Source organism: Pocillopora verrucosa, chromosome 3 (assembly GCF_036669915.1).
Source record: "Pocillopora verrucosa isolate sample1 chromosome 3, ASM3666991v2, whole genome shotgun sequence".
Taxonomy (NCBI): Eukaryota; Metazoa; Cnidaria; class Anthozoa; order Scleractinia; family Pocilloporidae; genus Pocillopora; species Pocillopora verrucosa.
Genome location: NC_089314.1, coordinates 6,813,918 through 6,820,863, shown reverse-complemented (window position 1 = coordinate 6,820,863; position 6,946 = coordinate 6,813,918).

The window sequence follows — 6,946 nt, the reverse complement described above, 5'->3', positions numbered from 1 at the left end:
CGCTAAAAGAAGTTGAATGTGACTGTACGCTCTACAAGTGTGTGTCCATTTAACTGTGAGATCATGCTTTGGAAGGTTGATGTTTTTTTTTTCTGGTCTTAAAATAGTAATTGAGAATGTATTTTAAACTTGCCAATCACGAACTATATATTCCGTTAAGTGTTTTCGGTACGAAACTAAATTTGGCCTTAATCAAGTTAAAACGTGTGGGGAGATATTATTTCATATGTTACATCCACTCATCAATGTTGATCAACTGGCCGAAGAATGTGAGTGAATAGATAATAGAAAGTCAAGAATTCTCTTCTGGTCTCCAGGGTCAGAATGTTTTTGTAGAGAGAAGTCATGACCTCTCTTCAGTATTTTGAGAATTGCGAATGGAAACGTTCCATGGTAGTAGAAAGTGGAAAAAGTTATTGGTATTTAAGCTCTTGAAATGTTTTTGGTCTGTTCTGATAATTCATTGTGTAGTTCCAGGTTAAGATTTCAGTTGCATCATTTCGTGTCCTGTTCATGTATAGTGAAAGGCGTTTTGATTTTTAAATAAAGGATTTCCCTCAAAGTTCACTTAGCTCGTTTTATACTAAAGACGGTGCCTCAGTTTTCTTTGTCAATTCAATCTGTAACAGAGATGTCTATTCCGGATCAGTGGTAATTAGTACACGTAATAACATGATTCGAGTGCAATTTGGTGTTAACCCTTTAACCCCTGAGAGTGACCAGTGGCTAATTTCTCTCTGCTTTATCACCACTGAATCAAGCAGTAAGGTTATGAGAATATAGGAAATGACCACCCACCCAAGAAGCTCTTGATTGTTAAACAAATGCTCCCTGTCATTATCAGTGGGAAATGTATAGAAATCAGTATAGAGAATATGCAGGTAATTTAGTGTTAACAACTGGGTTGAAAACGTAAATTAGCCACCGTAAAGGGTAAAAAAGCTGACGTTTCGAGCGTTAGCCCTTCGTCAGAGCGACGAAGCTATCACTCTGACGAAGGGCTAACGCTCGAAACGTCAGCTTTTTTACCCTTTACGGTGGCTAATTTACGTTTTCAACCCAGTTGTTAACACTAAATTACCTGCTATACTCTCCCACCGACTCAGCACCACAGTTTCTTTAGAAACTTACCCCTTTAGAGAATATGCATACTGATCTTAGGGTGTAAAGGGTTTATAAGCACGAGTAAATTTTTCAAGGACAACAAAACTTCACGAGCCTATAGGGCAAGTGCAATTTGTAGTCTTTGAAAAATTTCCAACTGCTTACCTACACCAAATTGCACCAGAAATCATATTTTTACTTGTTAATAATTTACATAAGAAACTCATCACAGAAAGTCAAGACGAATGAAATTTTTGCAGCGCGCGCTATTTGTAATTTGCACTTGTGTTATAACTTTTCACTCTTTTTACAACTTTGCACGCGTTTTACATGAAAATACACTCGTTTTCAGTCAGTCAGTCGCGCGTAATTTTTTCATGTATGTTATAAAGCACTTAATAATTCCTTCAGTAGAATTACGGACCTTCACTTTTCAACAGGTCACATGTTCCTGAGGGATAAGGAAGCTTGATTGGTAATTTGGGTTCCTTTGTTGAATTATTTCAAACATAAGAAAACAATTTTTGGAGCTGCCTTATTGCACAAAGTAAGCAAAATATTTATTGAGAAATGAACGTTGAATTGTTTTGTCTGACAAGGTAAGAGTCAGGCTAATCAATCGTGTATTAATCGCGAAGAAAACATGTGATTTTGAACGAAAGTCTAATTCTGTTGCGACATCACCAGTGGCACGTCTATATCGGATTCCAAAATGAATAGGCATGAAATTTTTTTATTTTAAACAACTTTTTCACGGGGAGAGAAATTTAAGTAATTCTAACTTATCATTCACACTAAGAGCACACATCTTTGAAGCCTTTAAACTTTAAGAGTGACCAGCATCTATTTTCTCCTCACTGTGATACAGCTGAATCATTCATTAAGATCACGAGTTGAAGAAAAAAATGATCACCAATCAAGGAGGCTTTGATTGATGAACGAATTCTCCTCGTTAGAACCAAAGGAAATGTGTAGTGAAAAGTATGGAGAAGATGGATACTGATGTCGGGGTGTAAAACGGTTAAGACATTGCTGCTGATTATAGATGAAAAGGCATCGATTGTCTCTTGTGCGAGTGGGTGTTTCGTAATATAAAATATAAACTGATTTTATGGCGAGAAAAGAATGATTACTTTCCGTGAGTTAAAACTCCCAGCAACCAGCTGCCTGATGTGTAACTAAAAAACTGTCCCACCTCGACGTTTTTTTTTTTATAGAAAACAAACTAACTTTGCCTTTTTTTAATTGCGTATTTGCTTATTGGCGGCGTTGTGTCATTTGTGTTCGTTAAGTAGTTGGCACCTGCTAAGATAAATTATTGAATTCAAGACTCTAGAGCTACACTGATACAATTCCTTTTTTTTTTTTTTAATCTATTTTGCCAGAATTTCCTTTTAACTTAGAGTATAAATTTTGAAGTGACAGTATTCTAAATAACGTATAAAAACCGTAAAAATATTGCTTAAGCAAATGCTACAGCGCGACAATTACACATCAATTTTTTCATAAAGAGTACCTTCTTGTTATTATTCGAAAAATTGACACTTCTTGAACTTTGTTTTCATTTGTCTCTTTGAAGAGAAAGAGAAAATTTTGATCTTTATAATGGCTCGGATCTGCAAGATAAATTCACTTTGATCGTTTGGCGTATGTCTGTTTAAGACTCTGGTTTTAATTGGTGCAACACTTTGTAATCAGCACCTTTGCATATAGACCGCCGGTTTATTTTTGAAAAGAGCATCCATCCAGTGAAATTTCCCTTTTAATTTAAAACTGAAGGTGACAGAAGAAAGATCTTCTCGCAGAGAATTTGTTAGAGAGAAATATAGAGCCTTAGTTACATTCAGTTGAAGTAGTCGTTGAGAAACAGGATGACCTTGACGATAAAAATTGCAGATTAAGGTGCATTTTAACCCAAAGGTGTCCGATTATTTGAAGGTGCATTGTTCTACTTGTCAACTTATGCTAGGCCAAGAGGTATAAATGAGTTAAGGACACGTTGGGTATCAAGAAAAACGAACGTTTTTGTTTTTCTTTTTTCTTTTTGCGTAAACTAAAAAAAAAGTGTCTAGGTTATAACTAGCAAATACAAATTTTGTTGAACTAACACTGCTCCATGCGGGTTTTTTACCTCCTACCTGCGCTCAAAAATCGCCTTTTGGTTTTCGCATTCTTTCCAAAATAGAGTGTTTTCTTAGAAACCAGACTTTCGTATCGATTTGATTTTTATATTAAAATTTTAATGGAAAGAGTTCAGGTTTGAATAATTTCATGGAGATATGAAGTTGGAGGGATCTCTTCCAGCGGCGAAGACATCCGGAACATTGGTGACTTTCGAGTCGAGTTGAATTTTTCAATCTGTTTCCACGCTACAAAACTGTTGGGAAAACATCCATACTAATGGATCAACAAATAATATGGAGTGAAAGAGATTGAAAGGGAAATTATCACTTGTTGGTTGGCCCTTAGCTATTACGATAGCTTAAACGAAACCCGAGCATCGAAAGTCAAGCTTCGAAAAACGAAAAGAACAACAGAGAGAGGAATATTTTTCCAATGATATGAAATTCAGAAACCGAGTGAAATTTATCCAATGTCATTTGAATAATGTTTGTTTTTTCGGGGGAGAGAGTATGAATAATAAATACATTCGACAGAGATAAAGTGAGGGCTAAAAATAATTTACAATTTTAGATCTTTCATATTTTCTAAAATGTACGATAGGTGTACCATTTGCGATCAAGATTCTGAGCGGTTTGAAGCTTCGTTGCAATTCTCTTTTTTAAAAGAAGTAGTTTTGATTCTCTTCTTTAATTAACGCGAAGTCCTAGATGTGTTTGGGGCTTCTGCTGTCCTAAAATTTGATTTTATAGGACGTGATATCCCGTGCTGATATTTTAGTGATCAATTTTTTGGCCATAAAACTCGTTATTTGTGCGTGTTATTCATTTTGTAAAAAAAATTGAAATATTCCCTGTTAGGAAACATCCCTTGCTCTCTGGCACTGAGACGATTAACTAAACTTATGAAATAAATTGTGTGGATCAGCAAAGTCAACTTAGAAGCGAATCAGCGTCAGAAGTTTAAAACGATAGTGTTATATTTGTTTCGTCGAAAATAATTTGTCGAAAATGTTGTTAACAAATTCAGTTGATATTCGTTTGTGACATTCCATGTTATATACGACCTGATTTGACTTTTACTAACAATATAAAAACAAGTTAACTTATCTAGACTAGATACATTCTGCAAATTAGAATTCAAGTACCTCACGCATGGGTTAAAAAGGTTGTGATAAATGCTGTAAAACTCACCTGCATGCAGAGTGTGGTTCATTTTGGTGTTCATTTTGGTGTCCTTGCGGGAAAAATCACGCAAATGCCAGTAATTTTGTAATTGAGACTGTTTTGCTGTTCAGCGCCAGATAAACTAGCAATATCATGGATAAATCGTATATAAATTGCTCAATTTTATTCTAGTATTAAGCTGCATCCTTCATGAGTTCTTGTCGATTTTTCAAAAGAATTAGCGAATCGGGTGTTTTACCCCGCCTTGAGAACTGGATATCTCCATGAAAATTACTCAAGTTGCTTTTTAAGGTCTCAAGTGGATGCACGACTAATGGTTGTGTTCGCACGCGAGTCGAATCAAAAACTTCACGTAGATATTGTCGAAGAGTTGTCACTGTTATTCGAAGCGTGGCTTGGTGGTAAAAGCAAACGATTTGTACTTGATACTATACGTAATTAGCGAGTTTTAACGGGGTATTACAGAAATACAGTCGGTGAAATTAAAAAAAATCAATCATGCGTGAGTAGCGGGTTGATTTCTGGGTGTATATATTTCTTTCTGGCAATAACGTAAGTCAACGTAACTTTTTCTTCTCAGGCCTACGCAAGCTTCCTCACAATTTTCTATGAAGAATTCACTTACCCACTTAGTAGACTAAACTGCTGTCCCAGTCGGTCTGTCAAGTCCTCGTAGTCAACATCAACTGATGAAGATCGGTCAGATTTTCTCCTTTTTACGCCCGTCACCACAGACTTGAACTTTTTAAAATTTTCTGAGAATTCCTCGATGCTTATTCTTCCATCCTTGTCTGCATCAAGCCTATCAAAAACTTCCGCCAAATCGTGAGCGTCCAAATCGCAGACTGCGGCTAATTCCTCTCGGTCGATGTACCCGCTTCCATCTAAGTCTACCGCACCGAACAAGTCACGGGGTATCACATCCTCTAATTCAGCCATAACGCAAGATTATCCCATAGGCGCCTTCAAAGTTCCCAGTGTGGAGCGCTTTATCGCGAAAATTCTGTGTTATTTCAAACCTTGGTGGGTCATGTTTTTTTTCTCTTACCTACAGGCTGCGCGTTTTGCGGTAGAGTAATTATTCTAGTGAATCGTCACTTAGACACACACAGCTGTCGTGAGTGGTTCGTTTTTAGCCACCCGCTCGATCTTGGCGCGATTGTAAATTTCCTGTCGTGAGCAGCCAATCAGCGTACGTGATTTACAAAGAAAACAATATCGACCAGTTAAGCAGCGATGTGACTGGCAGAAATATTAATGGCATCATTACCGTATTGTATTTGAATATCGAATGTCAACTGTTTGCCATGGTTTGTCGGGGAAGTGCGACAACACTTCCATGTTTCCTTCGACAACCGACGGTGCAATGTTAATTCAAATTCACGGAAATATTAAAATTTATTCACTGTGCATTTGATCATCACTCAGTTGTTCATCTTAAGAAACTTTTGATATAAGCTGATAACGAAAATATTGACAATAAATCTATAGAAATAAATAGAAACTGTGGAGCTTTTATTTGACGGTTCATAAATATGACAGATCAATATTGATTGCGAAATAATTGCCCACTCAAAGCAGAAGTTCTCGAAGTATTACTTAAATATTATTTAATTTAAGGTTTTATTTTTGCCTAACTTAAGTGAATTATTTCACAAAAAAAAACTCTTCGAATGAGCCTTATTAAATCGATAAAAGAGCAATATCTCTGAAATTATCTAAACTGGCCTCTATGTTTCTTTAAACAGAGATGATTTTAATGCGTCCATATTTGAGGTGCACTCTATCATCAAACGACAGATCGTCCATCTCTATTTCACCCCCAAGAGGAAAACAAGGAAATATGCCTCATGCAATTCTTGGCTACCAAATTTTAAAATTATTAGTTAGTTTCTTGTATGAGCACAAACAGAACAATTGAATCAATTGCTGGCAATCAAGTGTGATCTGAATACAGAATATAAAAGTAAACGAAATTGAACACAAATTTGAATGCTTATCTGAAGAATAAGTGTTATTTTTCTTCTAACGAAGCGTTATTAATTTACAAAGGGAAAATGATATCACAGCAACGTTGGCCTCCATCAGCATGCATCTATGAAAGGTATAAACCTTATGTAACATATCTTTTTTTCGGCTAGTATGAATAGTTTGGAAGCCTTTGATAACCTATACTGTCTTTATTTTCCATACGGACGTACGTTTAAGTTAGGGGAAAGTGTGCTATCTTTTTGTTTGAAGTAGTCATGTTCGTAGGGGTGATGGTTCCGCTCAATAAATATTCTTTCAAAAAATTTGATTCGTCACGTTGAGAGGTAAACTATCTCAGGAAACATATACTTTACAAGTCGTACATGCATTACATGTCGTCCATGGAGATACCAACAGTTCGTAAGAATGAAATTCGCATCTCTGCGCTGACATGAAATATCCTTAATTTTTTAAAAACGTACCAATATTTGGTCGCCGTTTAATTCCAAAAAGTGTTTTCCAGTTGTGGGAGAGCGTGGAGAAAATTTTGGGAAGAGATGAGA